Source organism: Lasioglossum baleicum, chromosome 15 (assembly GCF_051020765.1).
Source record: "Lasioglossum baleicum chromosome 15, iyLasBale1, whole genome shotgun sequence".
NCBI lineage: Eukaryota > Metazoa > Arthropoda > Insecta > Hymenoptera > Halictidae > Lasioglossum > Lasioglossum baleicum.
In genome coordinates this window covers 6,274,972-6,294,457 of record NC_134943.1, presented here as the reverse complement: position 1 = coordinate 6,294,457, position 19,486 = coordinate 6,274,972, and the positions used below count along the sequence as shown (strand labels likewise).

Genomic DNA, 19,486 nt, shown 5'->3' with positions numbered 1-19,486 from the left:
GTGCCATTATCTAGCTTGGAAAAAGATCAAGTGGAATGCTCGAAGAATGTCAAACAGGGAGGGTGAACAGTGCACAAGGGTTAAATCCATCCGCCAACGACTATAATGGAATTCAGAATAATATTTACAAAACCTGCCATTCGCTTAAAGAAAGATCAAGTGAAATACTTCGAGAATGTCAAGCGTGCCGGATGATTAAATGCATGGATCGGCGAATGGTGCAGCGCTCAGAATAATATTTACGAAAGTGCTATTCTCCGGATTGAAGAAAAATTAGGACATGAAACCATTGTAGAAGCGAACACTATACACGATTGAAGAATACATCGTTGAGTGATTATATCGGACTTGAAAATGATCTTTACAAAAATACCATCATTTAGCTCGGAGTCTAGTAAAATGATCGTAAAATGTCAAGTATCAACCATTGCCCAGTTGATTCCGGGTCTCTAGTGACCCATCTGATGATAATGCTAAAGGTTCACGTGCATTGATTCACTTGGTTGCATTTCTTTAACAAGTTCCTTCTCTGACTAGAAGCATCATTAGGTAATATTTTGTACTGGGAAGATATAAGTTAAAAGCATTTAGAGAGTAGGAGGGTAGTGTCGATAATAAATGACCCATTGTTTTATAGCAGTTGTTTGTTTAAAGAACCCTTAAGACAAGTTCATTCCTTTTTCGATTCTTTTACTTTAAAAATGATTTCTAAATCGACTTAACCAAAATTCACCACTTGAATCTCTTTTTTTCAGATTTCTGATCTCGGAATCGACGTTGGACGAGTCATCCCCTTACCCTCTCCAGCGGTAAGAAAACATTTCCTCTCAGCAACTTTTGTCTCTGTCTAGCTTCACTTTGAGAAATAGCTCAGGCAGCCTAATGGTTTTCGTGCCGAGGCATCGTGCAGTTGTTCGCCGATCTAATAAAATTAGCAAATCTCGTTCGGAACCGAGTCGTCCTGTCTAACGCTTGCATCGCGTGGGCGTCGGGATCGGGAGAGCCGGGTGAAAGCGGTGCTCTTCCTCGTTTGCCCGCGATAAAGCTTTCTCATAAGCGATCCTGTCGAAGATACGGGATAGGCATGCGAGCAGATAATCCATTTCTGCACTCGGGAGGATTCGCGATTCGCTGGCCTGCACCATTGCCAATGCCGAGAACAACCGGGACCTTGCCTTCCCTCACAAAAGAACCTGACTTTCACTTATTACAAGCGAATTCACGCGGCCGTGCTTGCCTTTTTTCCACCACGGTAATTAAAGCCAAGCCTGCTCTCTTGGAATCGCCGACGGTGATTAGCATTGGTTCCGCGCTCGCCGTTCGCGCCCCATGGAGAACGACGACACCATTCAGGCTAGTTTCGCTGCAGTCACGAAAGAATGTGTGGACACAGGCTGCACAATTTTTAATTGAGGTGGACTAATTACTGCGGTGAATATCAAAGAAAAATTATACAATACTTTTATTTCGCACGGGTTCCAGAAAAATGATAAAAGTAAGTTTAATTTAGATGGGTGGTTTTATAGATAACGGCTTTCACAATCTACTCTCCTTTTGCCGATAACTAGTGGAGTCGTATCAGTGTGCAAATAAATACATACCGGATAAAGCGACTAGTCAACTACCGGTTGATTTGTTTCCTGTGCCAATTAAACAGTCGTTATAGCGATACCAGAAGTATCACTCACTGATGAACAGTTAATGCCTGTCACATTAACAAAAATCATTCGCACAGATCGATACAACCCGTGCGCTTGACAACGGCATAGCACACGAGAATACTTAAGGGTGGGAAAACGGCTCCAGCGAGAGTGTGGTGGCATACTCTTGCTCGAACCGTTTTCCTACTCTTAATAACAATTTATTTTAAAGTGCTAAATTTGTATCTATAGGAGCCGCAATTATTTGCACCGAACTAATAAAGTGCACCCCATATTTGTAGCTTGTATCAGACAAAATTGGTTCGCGGCAACTTTCGAAGCGGTAATTGACGGCAATTAGCGTGGAGGAGCTCTAATCGAGCTCCGATCGGGAGGACTCGCAAGGGGAATAAAAGAGAGAGAGAGAGAGAGAGAGAGAGAGAGAGAGAGAGAGAGAGAGAGAGAGAGAGAGAGAGAGAGAGAGAGAGAGAGAGAGAGAGAGAGAGAGAGAGAGAGAGAGAGAGATATGCGGAGAAACAATTAGGAGCGGCGGTTTCCGAGGAAAGTTCGTAACGACGAAACGGAAGTTAGGAGAGCGTGGAGTCTTCGGCACAGATTCCTGGACGAGTGGCGTTGAACGGTACTCCCCGGCGCGGCGTCGTGTTTGTTAACTTCTATTGGCGAATCTAGCAGCAAACGGTCCCGCCATTAATATTTATTCGGTTGGGCACGGAACTCGGATCCCGCGGCCGGCCGGCCGGCTTCGAAGTGGGAGAATGACTTTTCAAGCATTGTTTCTTTCTTGAAACGGCGAGCAACCGCGAAACACCACGGCACCACACTGCACCGGCCCGTTGTTGCGAGTTGCAGAGAGCGGCCCGGATTTATTAATGAGTAGCAACCTGTTACGCTCTTCTTCTGGCTCGTTTGCTCTCTATCTGGCCGCGGACTGCATCGGTTTCCGTTTTATTACTATCATTATACCGGTTCGAATAACCGCTGCGAGTGCGAGCCTGTGAATCGGTGGCCCCCACTCGTTTAGAGAACCCATAGACGCTCTAGAATCGTCTGTATCAACGACCTGCTCTGGCACGGTCAAACTCGGTTTCCTATGATTCGGTGCTTAGCTCGAGCACGATTGTAATTACCTCGTTAATGCACGTTACCGGCGGAAAACGCAGTTGAAACTGCAGCCTCTTCTTTGATTGGAAAGCGTTTTCCTTAAACGGCTTTTTAACCGTAAAGAGTAGCATCTTCAGACTGTTTCCATTTTGTTGCTTAATTTCAAACATGAATTTTTCCTCTGATTTATTCAGAGTGTCAAATTTAGTTAGGGTCGTTCGTTTGATTCAATGCGCCATGCATTTAATCCAACCCGTTTCAAAGCGTGTTCCATCGCAACGAAATTTGATTATAATCATTAGCATCACCGAGCAATTATTTACGACTCAATCCAAAATTCTCGGCACTGCAATTGAAAGGCTCAGCACAGCGCTATTATTATAATAGTTATAATTAAATATGGATTCGCACAGTTACATAGTTCATGCGATATTGTGCATACGCGCAATATTCGGCCAATGGTTATTATAACTAATAATAATACTAACAAAGCCACGGTTCCCATATTATTAGCGTACGCTTTCCTCTATGTTGTAATAAAGAATGCGACGAATTTGTCGAAACGGGCTTTCGGTAAATGTTTGTGAAACACTTGTGACTTGCAATTGAGCTGTGCAGTTTGGAAATGATGAAATAATGGTCTGAGTGAGAATTAATAACTGGAAATTTCGGGAAATGTAAATATTTTGATGGTTATTGTTCCGTTGTCAAGGTTTGCAATCATTTCTACGGTATCAAATACATTTTTAATGTAATCTGCGAGAGTCCACGCAATCGAAAAATATAAATGGTTAAGAATGTCTCACACGGGAAGACTATTTAATGAAAGAAAACATTCCATACAGAATCTGTCGCTAGAAAACTATGAAAATGATCAGAAAATGGTACCCATTGATCCGAGACGGTCTCGTCGTTCCAATCATCCCATGAAACGAATGGGCCGTCTCGGATGGTTTATGCTCGCTCCTCCCGAAGAGCTATGCGTTTCTTCGGCAACCGATGGCGAGCGTGCTGGCACGTAGCGGAACTTTGCCCCGTATGTGGTCCCCAAGCACGGAATCCATGCCCCGAGTGGGCCCCATGGGTACCATAGACCCGCGAGTGTGTGCAACGCTGTCCAGCGTGTCGCGCCGCGGTGCCATCGTCCTGAGAGTCAAAGTGAAACGTGCAAACGCCAACAAAATATTTTTTAACTACTTCCTTCTTCCTGAACTATCTCCCTGAACCGTTCAGTGACCATCTGGTGAGATTATGACCGTGGATTCTGTGCGGATATATAGATTTCCATCAGTATTCTGCTGTACTACAGGTACGTTCACATTGTGCATTCTAGAAGTGCGAACTGAATTTTTGCCATACATTTTTCGTCAATAATATTGGTACATGTTTCTCGAATATGTGATAAATAGACTGCGGATTTTATGCATTTATGACAAAAATGGGTACGTACAGTTTAAAGCAGTGGACATATTAAAAAGATTTAAGGACATCAGTGTATTAGTTTCAGGTTAATACGAAAATTAACCTCAACAGAAATTTTTTATTTGGCTCCCGTATCTTCGAATCAACGCAACCATTTTTTATTTTGCATAAACATCCGCAGTCTAGTGATAAATAATCCGGAATGTTTCAAAAAGAAATACTTCTAGGATCTTTTCGATCGCACTGTGCACAAATAACATTAGCTACATCAAAGGCCAATTGTCACGCATTCTCTTCAAGGTTTTCACTCTCTCTTGTTCGACACGGGAACATACTTTAGGCGAGAGATATCGGGCGGAAGATCTCTGTGCCGCGATGCCTCGTCAGCTCGGTTTTCGGCGAGGCTTTCTAATATTTAGGGGTCCACAACCTTCAGTTCCGAGATCGACGGCCTTCGCCGAGCTACTTCCGCGATCTCGGCGTTCTCTAAATCCGGTAATTACGATTTTATTTAAACCTTAATATGATCGTGTTTTAATTGTTACGCGTGGTCGGTGCAGCGGCGAACCGCGAGCACGGGTTTAATGGGAGAGATTTCGGAATTGGTTAACATTAAATGGAGCTTTGAGTAACAAGGTTATGGTACGCAAAGGGGCCGAAGAAAACGACTCGGAACGCAGTCGTAAAACCTGCTTAACAATGGGGATTCGGATTACAAATCGATGCATAAATGCAACGAATGGTATTGCTGGGAATTTGCATAAACCGCGCGCAGTTTTTGACCCCAGAAAATTCGATAAATAAATAAGTGGGCGGCAGACAATAACAATTGCAATTAAATCCTCGTTCAATTTCTTTTATCTGAACAATAAAAAACATTTTATAGTTAGAAATTGTAATGAAATTGCTACTATGCTCACTGTATGTACCGAATGTAATTTGAATTTGTGCTTTGAAATTGCTTCGTAATGAAACTTTTGTATAAACAGTGTGTACACAATTGCAGCGTGTAGCAAACAATAGAAAGAAAAGTTTCAATAAAATGAATTTCCTATTTCACTTTTTATTTTGTGAAAATAAATTTATTTGGTTTATAAATTACTCTACAGTCACATTTGTTTAAACGTCAACAATGTAGCTACAATTGCAATGAAACATTCATTTTATTTTTCATTCAGCCAAAAGAAATTTCTTTGACTTGTAGTTTATCCCACGCTGAAGTTTGCTTAAATGTCAGCGAGCAGTTATTTTTATAGCGCGATTCGTACGCGATGGATCGTGATATGCAAAACATATTTCGCGATTTTGTGCATCACGTTCTTAATCTAGACAGAAATAAATTTCTCTTTCCCAGCACATTTCGGAATTGCTGCTCAACGAAATCTGCATAAATATTCGCGGTAGGTGAAGTAAATTATCCACCTCAACGCACCATGAAAAACCAACTTCAACGTAGTTCAATAAAATCAGCATTTCACTTTTCATCCGGCGTGGGACTCCAACAAAGGAAATAAATTTCTCTTTCATCGCGACGACGCTGGAAAAATAACTGCTACCGACGAGGATTTGCATAAATATTTAAAGTTCAATTACATCTAGAATGCAGATCACTCGGCTGCAATAAAACATTTCCAAGTTCATTAACGTCTGACGAAAACGTTCGTCAGAAAAAATACTTTCTCCTCGAGGCTGTTACCGAATCTTCGCCTAATCGAGAACCTTTTGGAGAACGACTCAAAAGCTTTGGAGATCAAGATTGTAATTACAGAGATTGCTGCAACAATATGTGTATGCATCGATCAAAGGTGGGATTTCCGTTACCAAAGAGCGCGGATTCGAAACGAGCACCCTGTACAAGTCGGCACCGAGTCTGCACACTGTTGCACACCGATACAGCTGCAGTAGAATGCCGTTTGCGCGTGAAGGCGTGCGTGTGCAGGTGACTTTACGGTATATTGGTTCTCTTGAACGTTATACTCGGCAATGGGAATTGCGAATGTGCTGCGATCTGCAATATATTAGGTGCGCAAATCGATCGTGGCCTTTTCCTCACGAATCTGTTGTTTATTCTCCGACAATGAAACTGTCGAACAATTGAAACATTAAATTCAGCAGGAAATCTTGTCCCATATACATAAGGCTTAAATAAGGTTAAATTTTATGAAATAGCATGTTCATAAATTATTAGAATCATTCATCTTTAAAATTTTAATCGAAATTCATACTGGTAAGTCTGGAATACATTCGTAGAACAATTCAGTTTGTAATATGAGGCGAAGATCAAAGCATCGAAAGCCACGGTTGTTCCAGCACCAGATACAGTTGATTAATTGCGGGGCCCCGAATTAATTTGTAGACGTAATAAACCAGGACAAGTTGCCGGCGTCTGTTCCGCGAGCTTTTGCGGAGGAATTCGTCTTGTTCGATCGACGGGCTGCGAACGGGAAACAATACAACCGCGGCGGAAGCGTCGCGACGCGCGGAGGAAGCGATTCCACCGTGCGATTCCTCTCTGTGTATGCGAATGTATGCGAATCGGAGAGGCATTGACCTCTTTGGCGAGTCGCGCGAGCAAGTGACATCGGGACGCGTGCGAAACCTGGCTCTCGCGAATGCAATATGATCTCGAATTAAAGTTAGCAATTAAAAATCGACACACCTCTTCCAAAATTTTGTTAGAAATCTAGTTAATAATACATTGCAGGAGCAGTCTACTTCGTCATTAAAAAAACAGGAAATTCTGGAAGGAATGAGCAAGGTTTCCCGAAATGATATCAAGCCATATTTGTTGATACGAGTGAGCACTATCTTCACCCATGTTGAAAGCTATTTGTTCCCAAATTAATTGCGCTCAATTCGTTTTGTGTACCAATTAAACTCCAGCTAAAAGGACGCCGGTGATCTACAGTGTGGCTAGGCGTAATGGGCAATCTCCGCAGAATTGAAATACCGTACAGTTTCCATTAAGCAAAGACTTTACTGTCGGGAAACTCTGTTATTCGAACGTTTTATTGGTCGTAAGTTATGCGACACGTTTATGAAAACAACTAGGGGATCCTTTACTGCTGTGCCCGTTGATATACCGTAAAATTTATGGCAAATTCTTTGGTTTAATTCTTGTTTAATTCTAGCCGCGGCTGATTTCAGTTTAGAGACGGTTTTTGGAGAATATTCACACGGAAGATTATCCTGTGGTTTTTGTCTAGTTTTGTTTTATACTTTGACTAAACCAGCTGTTACATATTCGTAATTTCGAAAGTTTGTTCATAAGTTGCATAAAACCATTAAACTTTGATTGAAAACAATGTGTACCTTACTTTATTGAGCAAAGATCCGTGTCAGGTAGCAACTTCCCCATAGTCCAAACATCCGCTTGTTCGCCCATCGCTTTGGACAACCATTTTTGTCAACTATCGTCTCGATGGCAGCAAGAAAACGCCTAATTTAAATTCTACGACCGTTTTACTGCAGATATACGAACTCGAATGCGCCGAAGCACCGAATAACTTCTGTCCACGAGCGTCCAAACCATATTTAGCTGTCAAAGAATTGCTTTTGTACACTTGACCTCCGTTGACCGATGTTCTTCGGCATTCTACAAGCCAGGTAAAATAATCACCGTTCTGTGGAACTGCAGTTAAGCAAATTTCACAGCACTTCGAACTGGGGACATCCAAACATTGCATAATCGTCGATAATTCCAAAGACAACGTCCTCGCTAAAGGAGAGACAGAGAAAGAGGGGATTCTAGGGCGTTAGTGCTAAAGATAGCGGTGAGGTCTCGTGCGTTAATATTTCTAATCAGAAGCGCAAATCGTTAATATTAATAATGTGGCGAGGAATGGGGACAGTTCGACGACGCAACGGCAATTCTAGTTTCGAAGCAATTCCAGGCGTGTATCCGTTTTTATTCTACGAATCGTTGCTCTATATTTAGCCGATGAAAATCCTCCTCGGGCGAGTGATCATTTATTTTACACGGCTCGGTTTTTGCAGCCGGTCGTTGCCGGTCTGAGGATTGCGATCCAGAGAGCCTTTGTGCAACTCGACTGAATCGCCTTGAAAGTTCCAGCGGGAAAGGTTACACGGACGTTTCGCGTCGCGGAAAGAATCGAGACGCCGTTAACGGTGGTCAGGGATACTGTAACCTTTTGAATTTGCCGCGCCATCCTTTCCCCGTCGCCCCAGATCACAATCGAAAGCATTACCGCGGTTGTTGCAATTCATTTTTATTGGGAAGATACTTGGCGTCGTTCAGATTATTTGCTAACGCTTTGTATCTATGATAATGTAGTTTCGAATGCTGTAAAACTTTTTCATTTCAGAAAGCTAGTATTTGTTGTAATTTATTTTCATAAACTTAAATACAGATCAATTTTTATTGGGGGGGGGGGCGAAACTGAAGCATCTGCGTTATTCGTAATTATTTTCTTCTTTTATTTCTCTTTATGGTTATAGTTATGGTAGCTTAGGATTGGTTATACGCGACTACAGAGAGTACCAGCTACGATTCTGGAATTCCAAAAAGTCGCAATCTCCTTGATTTACCAGGACTCCAAGACTTTCTCCTCCGCAATCTTCCACCCACGTTCGTTCAACGGTAGAGTAATATCTTATAAATCTAGCTAAAATTGGCGCTGGTACACGGAGGCAACCGGCACGGTCCGTTTTCATCCCTCCTTGCTTCTTCTTCTTCTTCTTCTTCTTCACTTGGGACGAAAGTTTTCGTGAAGCTGGTACGAAACGTGTCCGTCTGATCAAAAGGCTGCGATCAGGAACTCCTGATCTCAGATTCAGGAATTGATTCAGGAATTCCTGTGTTAATTAACCCTTTGGCTTTTAATATCGAGTCGAACTTCCCTCGGAACATCTTGAAACGAGTTTAGTAAATATATATTTACTGTTTTATTTAATCCTTTGAAGAAACGTAGATTTGAAACCAACGTTTCCGTCGATAAATTCGGATACGTTCCCTGTTAAATTTATAAACTTTTGAGGCAGCACGTTGAAGCTGGAATCATCCCATTTAAGTTTCCACAAAAATTGGAGATCACATAAAAAATAAAATAAAACAGACCAATATTGTACGCATGAGACCTGTAATACTGCACACCTATCTGTTTCTTGCTCGCTCGGCTGAACTCGGCTCCTCCGAATAGCGATTCACCTCGGAGTGTGACTGATCAGACACACTCACTGCCCAGCAATTGTGTACGCGGTGCGCTTGAAGACGTTTCCACTGCAAAAATAAAAAGATCTCAGCCTACTGCTCCAAAAAAAGTGATTGGACTTGAAATCGAATTTAAAATGCTTTGCTCGCGAAGTTTATAAACTTCGACAAACTTACATGAAAAAAATGCAAAATGCACTAAAAAGTATGAAATAATTTCCATTTAATTTATGTGAATACACACGAACTTAAATATAATGCAATATTTTCGGAGGCGGCGCAAAATTGAAAATGATTTAAGTTCGTGTGTATTCACATAAATTAAATGGAAATTATTTCATACTTTTTAGTGCGTTTTTTCGAAGTCGAAGTAATTATATTTTATAAAATGTTTTTATTTCACACTTTTTAGTGGAACGAGCAGAATTTGTAGAACACCGTAGGTTGGGTTTTCGGTCTTATTGATTATTTGCAATAAAAACCGCAAAGAATGAAAAAATGCAAAATTTATTTTCACGAGACCACCCCGGGGACATACTCTACAAGATGCAAACGGTTTCGTACATAGAAAAAAAGCGAAAAAGAAAAAAAAGGCACATACAGATCGAATTGGGTAACCTCCTCCTTCTTCGAAGTTGGTTAAAAATACAAGACAGAAGCGACGGGCAAGCTAGATAAACATGCGTGGGTGTCCGTCACGCGAATATCGGCTCGATAGTGGTCGCGGAACCAGGAATCGGGAGCGACCTCGTTAGACGGTCGCTTCTTCTAGCAGGTAATTAAACGTGCGAAGGAAAGGAAAAACCGTGGGCCTGGGTGCATCGGTCGCGAAGTAGGGCTCCGCGTTAATTGTATCGCGCCTCGTTAGGTCGTCCCAGAACGGGTCGAGCTGTTTCAGGTAAGAACGACGACATCGCAACAGCGACGCGTCGCGTCGGAGTGGAGAAAGAAAGAAAGAACGAACGGCGACTGTGAAGAGAACAGAAGACGAAAAAAGAAGGAGGAAACCTGGTCCGGAGACCTTGTGCCCATTGCCGCGGCCGCGGAGGATCGACTCCGGAACAGAAAACCGGCGTCACGTGTCCACCGGCTCGTGGATCCAACGAGAGAGTTTCGATGAACCTAGAAACCCCGACGAGCCTAGTTTTTACCCGATGGGCTTTCCTCGAGACGTTCCCAGACCTGGAACCTGTGCAAAGTGGATCGGATAGGAAACCGAGAGATTCGTGTTGCGACCAGAGACCTTCTTGCGTGGAAAAGTCGATCCGGTTTAATGAGATATTGTTCTGCCCGAAGAAATATGCCACGGAGCCACGGTGAAGAAATTTCCCTGGGGTTGTTGCTCCTCAGAGTAGGGGCTGGTTTTTGATTCGTAATTCTAGAATTTGCAGTCTGAACGTGTCCACACTATGCCAACGATATCTAAAAATTATTTTCTAATTAGTTAGGGAAACTTCCGGGAACAGTGTTGGTACGCCACTGATTTCGTGAAACGATTTTTTGATGAATTAGCTCGAGCATTTAAAAAAGGGGGTACCTCTGGGAACAGTTTGTTTCACAATGTAAATTTGATTTTTCCGACGATTCAGTGTATGTGGTCTCTGCGAGAGTTGATATAGGTCTCTCGAGAGGCTCGTTTTGGAAAATGTCATTGATTGATTGACACAGTCCTTTATGCGTTCGGAAGGCCGCGTGAATCAACGCTTGGAAAACCTTCCTGCATCAGTTTCTGTCGACGGTGTAAGTGGAGCGGAGTGTCCGATTCGTAGAATTAGATAGGGACAGAATCATTTCAAGTATACTTTGTGATCCCAAGGTTCGCGTGGATAAATGAACGTTGCGCTCCGGCATAGAACTGCTGCTTAATTAATGAAGATTTGACAGTCTCCCTTCGAATTTAATAAGTTAATGAAGCGTACTAAATCTTCATTAAATCCCTATCGGATTTCTGAATGAACTTTCGCGAAGTTCGCCCTTGAGTTCGGCTTAAGACTTCTTACAGTGAATGCACTTCGGAATTTCAGCCGTTTTTGATCTCGTCCCGTCATCCGTTTCAACTTGCCCGGTGATGTTACTTTCTAAGTGGCTTATGAAAACTGAAAAGTGTGCTCTTGCTTAAACCGCGAGACCTAGAATTCGCAATCTCAATTGATCAAATTTTACAGGCGTCACTGACCAATAGAAAATTGAAAATTCTTACTCTTCAAAAATTCCAGATAAAGCATTGAATTTTCGCAAACAAAATATTTTCGAAATTCTGCAGTTGGCAATCAGGGATCGCCGATGCACGAGAGAGATTCGAGCTATCAATATTTAAGCGAAACCCATTTCGACAGCGAACTATTCGATTGAATAGGAGAGTATTGATCTCGGAGAGGATTCATGAGCGACAGCATAATTAAAGGCGACACAGGCTCGAGCAAGGAAGGACGTTTGACCTCATAGTTTACGCCGACGACGCCGTCGTTCTACAAGTCCGATGAACGTGGTCCCATAAAAAGGGTGAAACATTGTTTAGAGAGAAGACACGCGACAGAAAGTAGAAAGAGGCGATTCTAGAAACTGGTGACATGGTAACCGGGTCCGGTTTTTTCCCGACGTACGGTGGATCTCGCTCGCGGAAATGGCATTGTGAATTCTGAACTTCTTTCAGGATCGCCGCGCGTTTCCTGGATCAACTGTCCTCGGAGGGGCTCGCTTTCTAAATGCCCTCTTTTTCTCATTTTCCCCTGCACGGCCTCAATCGAACCGATATCGGTCGATTCATCCTCATTGGCCACGCTATTTACAATGAAGAGACCGAAGCCCCTAGATCGAAGCATAAAATTCAACCGGACCCTGCTTCATCACTTTTAAATGACCAGCTAAGATTATCGAACGATCACGACACACACGACCCTCGCATTTCCCCACGAAAGAGTAAAAAAGATCTGAAACGGGTCTCGGAACGAATTCGTCGCTTCCAATTACGCCGGGTTGCTGGCGATGAAATTTCAACGGTCCTTTAAAAAATTCAAGCGCTCTCTCAATCATCGTTTAATAGCCGCCTCGCGTTACTCATGAATTATTGAGAGACGAATTTAGGAATTTATGCGGCACGAACCCCGCGGGTTCGCCTCTAATTTCAGATAATTTTCTTTTAATTAACCGTGTCGATTCATGAGATATGTACAACTTTCTTTCGCGTGCGCGCGGCTCCCGACGAATGGGAGTTCGTTTGTTACACGTCGATATCCCCATAGGGCGATTGGAACGCGTGGATTTTCTGCGTTTTATTATCCGTTTGCGAACGTGAGAAAAGCGAACGCCGTTGCACACGGACAGCTCCGGAAGGTTTTTCGATCGATGGATCTGTGGTTCGCCGCAGAGATCGATAGTTTTCCCATCGAGCCTCACATTCCCACACTGATCGCTAGCGATCAACTCTATTTATTTCCTTCCCTTGGCAGCGACGCGATGGAAAAGCGAGAAGTACGCTTAACGTTTACTTAATAAGTCTCTCTGCTTCCTGGACTTTAATGTCTCTAATTAAATCGGATTGCTTTAGCCTTCTGTCTTTAGATGCTGCAGAACTTTCCACTGTTCCTTCAGACAAATATTTAAAGACGTAAGAATAGCGCGCAGTTAATTATTATGTTCGAATCTTTGTAAATTCGGATTAATTTGTTAACGTTTTAAGGTCTCCGTATGCCCTGAAGGTATAGATGTCCGCTTACTACCAGTCCGGTAATTAGTAAACGTACAGTAGTTGTAAAATTAGGTTTACTACACGGTGCTCACAGGATTTCGCTATAAAGTAAACTCTGTAATAGTGGCAGCAGACATGAAAAAGGGAAAACTGTCTGCCTGGATTTACAGGTTCGTTTAAGGTTTCATGGTGTTCTGTCGCCGCGTTCTGTTATCTTACGAGATAATGTAGTTTCGCGTCAACGGCCGACTGGCGTAACTCGCGGAAAGACGAAAGTTTGCGTCAGGAGCAACCAACCGTGGCTTGTAAAAAGACGTCATTCTGCGTTGGTTGCGAATGCATTGAATAGTAAGTTCCTGAACAACTCCACAACCCAATTCTTAAAAAAGAAAACCAGAATGTTCAGCATATGGACTCGGTGTGTTGAAACCTCTAGAAAATTCATTAAAATTGATCAGAATCTCTATTCTACTGTCTATTCACTGTTAGGCACGGTAAGTTGGTTAGGCGTGTTTGGTATCTTAGCAAATTAATCATTATTTAGTTCCAGGCATTAGGTTCTCGGGTAAAATAGACAGAAAAAATGTTTGTGCTTGCGGTATTCTGGTAAATATTATCTGGGATTTGATGGGTGCACGTTGCACGCTCGTGAGGCATCAGAAAGTGGAACAGAATCGATTTTTCGGAAATTTCTCGTTAGCAACAGCTCATTCATTATCCTGAATTAGAACGGTATAAGGCTTCGCCAATTTCTAAATTCAAGACTTTCCCACATAATTTTCGTTAGCAGAATTGCGTTCGGCTTCCAGGAACCGCGTCGTATCGCGAAGAAAAACGGTGACGCGCGGATCCGAAAGATCAAGGCCCGCTTTTGAAGAAAAGTGGCTTGAATGACGGAAATAGTGTCCCCGTCATCGGTGGTAGGCGTGCGAGAGAGTGCCTACTCGCGAGAGAATCGGCCGAGAAGAATGGCCGCAGCCGTGTAGATAAATGACGCGCGTGTCTCCGACTTTGGTTAGGGTATCGCGAGTGAACGTTGCTGGCGCGAGATAAAGGAAATAGACGAACCACTGTGCGATTATCGAAGCGGGGCAATAATTAATTCCGTACGATCTGGCCCGACTTTCGCCTCCGGACTCTGCATTCGACGCATGAAACTGCTGACGTTTCAGCGTCGTCGCGTTTACAACGCGACTTTTACGGCTGACATCGGGCACTATGCTCTCTGCCTTTATCAACGAACGTGCCTCTTTTTTCTGCCGATATTGTTGAACGTAAAACGTAACTCGCTTCTTGCTGCCTTGGTTTATACTCGTATTAACGCTGGAATTGAGAAACACAATGTATCCGATGGTGTTTTTCCACTTTGGTTAGACGTTTACACGTTTATTTATTACTTTGTTTTGCGGAAGAGTGCATCGAGTTATTGGACTGTTGGAGGAACTATCAAAGTCAGACGCAATAATACCACCTAGTTTAATATGTTGAATAGCTACACCGTGCGCAACATCACCAGTAAAAATACTGGATTCATGCCTCGATCATCAATATTTCAAGCACGAATGCCAGCAGTGATTTCCATACTAAAATATCCTCCCTAAAAGTTCAGAGAACGTAATGCTGTTTTCTTTCTCTGCAAGATCAAGATTACAATCCCCACACTTAGGAAGTCGAAAAGAGTACGCTCGGTTTAATTAAAACTTTTCGTAGTTCTCTTGCGTTTCGCTTAAAGAAATTCGTTTTGAAGTAGTGTTTCCCTGGTGTCGGTTAGATTTTGTTTTTAGAGGATGTTGCGCGTAAGTATGATGTTTGAGGGTACGTTTCTTGAAGAAATTAATATTTCGACCGCTTTCAAGCCAGAAGAAGGAGAGATCTCTCGAGTCCCACTTAAGAGTTCCCGGTTTAAAGTGCACTCGAGTCATCCGGGACGCATGCAGTCTGAGAAACGCTTCTTTTGCCGGTGTCTCCGCGATTGGATCCAGACACGCGGTCGTTTTCAAGCCACGGGAAGGGAAATAAAAATCTATTGTCCGGATCGGCCGCCTCATTGTCTTTTATTCTTGTGTCTGCGCTTTGTTTCGCGGCCGCCGCGTTCTCATCTCGTTCCTGCGATGCTGGGTCACGTTTTGGGACCATTGTTGACTTTTTTAACTCCTCCTCCCATCCAAGAACAAATCCAGAAACCACTCTTTTACATTTCTAAATCTGCACGCAATTGAAACAATCTAAAGACCGCAGATTTTTATACAGAAAATTTGGTGTATTAAATGCAGGATATTAAATACACAAAACAGATCTTATTTAATTTTGTGGCAATACAATTTGTTCCTGTAGATGGCTTTTAACATCGAGAAAACTGCTATGCTCGTTCCGAAGCAGCTCCGATCTTCGAGGACGTTTTATGTACGCGACGGAGAACCCAGCTCCCCATACTCACGACAAACGCCTTCCCGGTCTTCTGTTTCCCCTACAAAATTTTATGGACAATCATGTTAGACAGTTCATAAGAGATCATCGTGTACACACTGAAGTGGTATGTACAGTAAACGCATCGAAAGCGTCCCTCGCGTTCTTGAGGAACGCGCGGCGCGTAGAAATAAAAGTATCGGTCGGAGCGCGCGTTTCACAATTTTACGAGGCGCGGCACGAAAGTTTCTTTATTTGCAACGGCTCATATTCCCCGAGGTAATGCTTGAAAAGCTCGCCGGTGGAAGAACCGCTTTCCAAACGCGTCGGATCTCGTAGAATCGTCGAGCGAACGCGTCGTTATCGACGAGCGATTCAGGCTTGTTCGAAAACTGTACGAGAACTTCGCATGTGTGATCAGTCATCGATGAGACACAATGCTTGCTCAAGCAGCGTGTAATTAAATTCGAGACACTCGACACACCTGAACTGACGTTTATCAGAAGCGTTTGGAGTCTACGATGGTTCCGAAAGGAATAAAGGATGATGGTGTGTCCATTTATAAAATAAATAAATAAAATCATTTACCTTGCTTAAAAATAAATCGTGGCTGCGGACCTGTTCGAAACTGAAAATGTGCGAAATTGGCAGATGAGTGTGGAATGAAATTTCCGTTGCTCATCTAGCGGTTCTCGATCCAATTAATTACAGTCTCTCATAGAGAGCTAGAGTTCCAAAGTGTTCGTACAGCAGTGCGTCGTTAGAACGAGATTCACGAGCGGTCATCGTCGATTCGATCCTCGTTAGAAGCGCCGACGGAGGAGTCCCGTTTCACTTTTTAGCCCGAGCGGATCTGCTTTCGTTCTCCGTAACGTGGGGTTTTTGTCGGCCGCGGAGAGCCGTCGATTCGTTCGTTTTCTGGCGTTGATTGCCTTATAACGGTGGCCAAGGCGTGGAACGGGCCCCGTGCCCGACACGTAAGATCGTAGGGTTACGAGGGAAAGTTGCACGCATCACCTACGTGCGCTGGCTTCGCGCATTCTAGCTCTCAAAGTGAAAGACGTCGGCATTAAAAACGCAGAACGAGTGTCTATAGCGAAGCGATCACCGATAAACCACGAAAAGAATAAATACATCAAACACTACCAACGAATCAACCTCTAAATGTGCTGATCAGTTTTAAAAACAAACCGGAACCAGGATCATTTGTGACCGGGGATTGCGGTCCCACAAAATTCGCAGCCCATTAAGCGTCAATATCTTCATATTACAATCTTGCCGGACGCGAGGGTCGATTAAAACGTAGCGAGGCGCAAAGGAGCAACTATGTATATACGTCCACAGGGAATCGTATCACGGATCTAACCGCACGGCAGGCAGCGTTCGTGTTATGTAAATCAGAAGGTGGGTCCGTCGCCGCTCGGGGGTCCATCGTTTGCTTTTCGTTGAACGTCCAGCTGAAATTCTGGCGTCGAGGATGCTTTTGTCGGTCGCCCCACGGTATCTGCCGTCGAATCTCGCGTTGTCTCGGGATAAAACAGATACATACATAGACCCACATATGCAGGTATGAACACACAGAGAGACAGAGAGAGACTCATGCACGGACGAGAAGGGGACGCGAGCACACCGGAGTCTCTCGGCTCTAGTAAAAGGAGGTGTGGTTACGGTCGGAGCTGGTCGACCTCGTTTAGGACCGGTAAAGGTATAACACGATAGCAGGCTCGGTCTCTGGCTCGCTGACTCGGGAACCAGTACAAATCGAGCGTGGCTGTCTCACCTTGTTTCCAACCTTTGCATAAAATGAATTTTACACGCCGCTTCTCTCCTCTCGCGTCGTAATTTCCTACGTCGCAAAAACGTGACCGACGAAATTCGTCGGAAATCGCGTTAAATGGGTGCGTTCACGCGGGGAATCGTTGCGACAGGTGTTCCCGGGATGATAATGTTTCTTCCGAGTCAAAGAGCTGCGAGTTCTTCCAGTTTTATGCTGGTTTTGCTAAAACATGCGTCGGAATGGTGAACTGAGCAGGATTATGAACGACCGAAAGTGAGGAGATTGTATCTTAATTGGTACTGAGGATTTTGAGAGTGTACAATGGAGCATGACAGAGGATACTCCGGGAAAGGACACTCCGAGAAAGAACACTGTCCAGATTAATTACAGTGTAAGTCTAAACGAGCAATATTAATTTTGATAGTACTCCTTTTTTTCCGACTCTAAAATTCGTACTACGAGGGCGTAAAAACGTAGACGTGCACGTTTCATCACGAGAGCATGATAAGATCTAGATCTTGCGTGATCGTGAGAAACGTTCGATATGTCGATGGACTACACCACAGCAGAACTATACGCGCTTCACGAACCAGGGTCTCCGGAACGCGGCGACCTTCGGCGCGTAATTGACTGACATTTCGCGCGATTGGATGGATTCATTTGCATAGCAGGAAACAGTCCGGGTGCCGCCTCGATTTCCACGTAGTTCTCGGCTTGATACAGTTCCCGACCCTGCTGAAAGTTTGATTGGCGCGGAGGAGATCTCTAATTCCGTGCCCTCTTAAGGGATGAAGACGCTCTCTCTCTCTCTTTCTCTCTCTCTCTCTCGCGATCCATCTCCGTTCCCCGTTCTTCTTCTGTCACGCGGAACCCGCTGAAAGATCGGAGAACAGGAATTCATGTTTGTCTTTGCGGCGCGATTAACGCGTCCCCGGAGACAGAGACACCGAGCGCTCGCTGCCGTTCTCTTAATCCCTGAGGAGATTAACATTGACTCCACCGAACAAGAACCACGGAAATGACGACACGCCGCATCCCGCGACGATGAATGCGTCCCGGAGAACCCGGTATGCTCTCAGCGAAATAGTTCTTTCAATTTCACGCACGATTTTTCTCCGTGCCGAGGCGCAAATCGAAAATCGTCGCAAGATTGCGTTGCTTGAGCCTCTATTCGGAAATAATTTTTCGAATTTGGACACGGAGATATTGTATTCTAAATAGAAATTAACAATTCGACATCACTATATATGTATATACAGAAATGATTGTTAAAATTTTGGAGATGTTTCCATGAGAAGTGCTCGATGTAAATTGTTGAAAATCAGCGATTTTCTGGGAATTTATTTTAAGGAGCTTATTGAATCTGTTTTTGAAGCTACAGAGACGTTTCGACAGGGTCATATTCGATCAAAGCCGTCGGGACGAAAACGTTCCGGCGCAGACCTGCCGATTTGCGATACTTTCGCGATTGATTGCCCGCGCCTCTCAGTCCCCGGATAACAGTTGCATAATCCCGCGACGAGGTTGTGACCGTTCAGCTTCGGGGTACGCCTCGTAATCGAACGACAGCAAAAATCACACCGGTTGCTCAAGTTTCCGCGTGGTACCAACCACGCTCAGCTTCGGAAACTCGGAGGCGGACGATTTAACAGGTTTATGTAAGAGGCGGCAGCGACTGTGCCGCTCGATCGCTTTAGAAGGTCGAAGAGAGTGAATGTCGATGCCTCGGTAGTTGTTCGGTGACCGGGGATGGACGCGAGTCTATTTGGAAGCTGGGGACTTTTTGTTGTTATAGATCTCGTCAATCCAGAAGAAGTTAAAAAATATGATGAGTTAGTCTCTCGAAAGCGCTAGAACTAATTTAATAGGTCGAAGAGATTGAGTGCTGATGCCTCGATAGTTGTTTAGTGACCTGGAGTGGGCATGAACCTATTTGGAATCTGATTATTTTTCTTTCCTAGAGGGCCCCGAGGCTCAAACTATTCGCAATTTCAAGAGGAGCTCGATCAAACCGGAGTCCGCGTAATTGAAACGTAGTTATTCTAGAAGTACGAAACCCGTCAAGAAACAGAACAAAGCTCCACAAATTCTCCAGAGTCTATGGTTATCTACGATTTTGTGGCTCGTGGGAACTCGGTTTGTTTTAGTCTTCTCTGTTGATTGTTCAAGTCGGAATTTCTTCGAATGGGAAGCAGGTGAGTCACAGTGAAGCATGTCGTCTTGGTTCCACAGACGTAACGTGAAAAGTTAAATTAAACTTG

The 19,486-nt window shown here is 43.8% G+C and overlaps 1 protein-coding gene across 3 annotated transcripts in view; it reads left to right on the top strand.

Moving 5' to 3' along the window:
- Window positions 1-19,486, top strand: part of LOC143216652 (uncharacterized) — a 73,855-nt gene that overhangs the window by 21,694 nt on the left and 32,675 nt on the right. For 2 of the 3 annotated variants that reach the window (XM_076439924.1, XM_076439922.1), the window contains exon 2: window positions 756-809. The gene's annotated coding sequence lies outside the window, so the exon portion shown is untranslated. Of the gene's footprint in view, window positions 1-755; window positions 810-9,683; window positions 17,617-19,486 lie in introns of those variants that run through there. The other variant, XM_076439923.1, reaches the window with a different exon arrangement.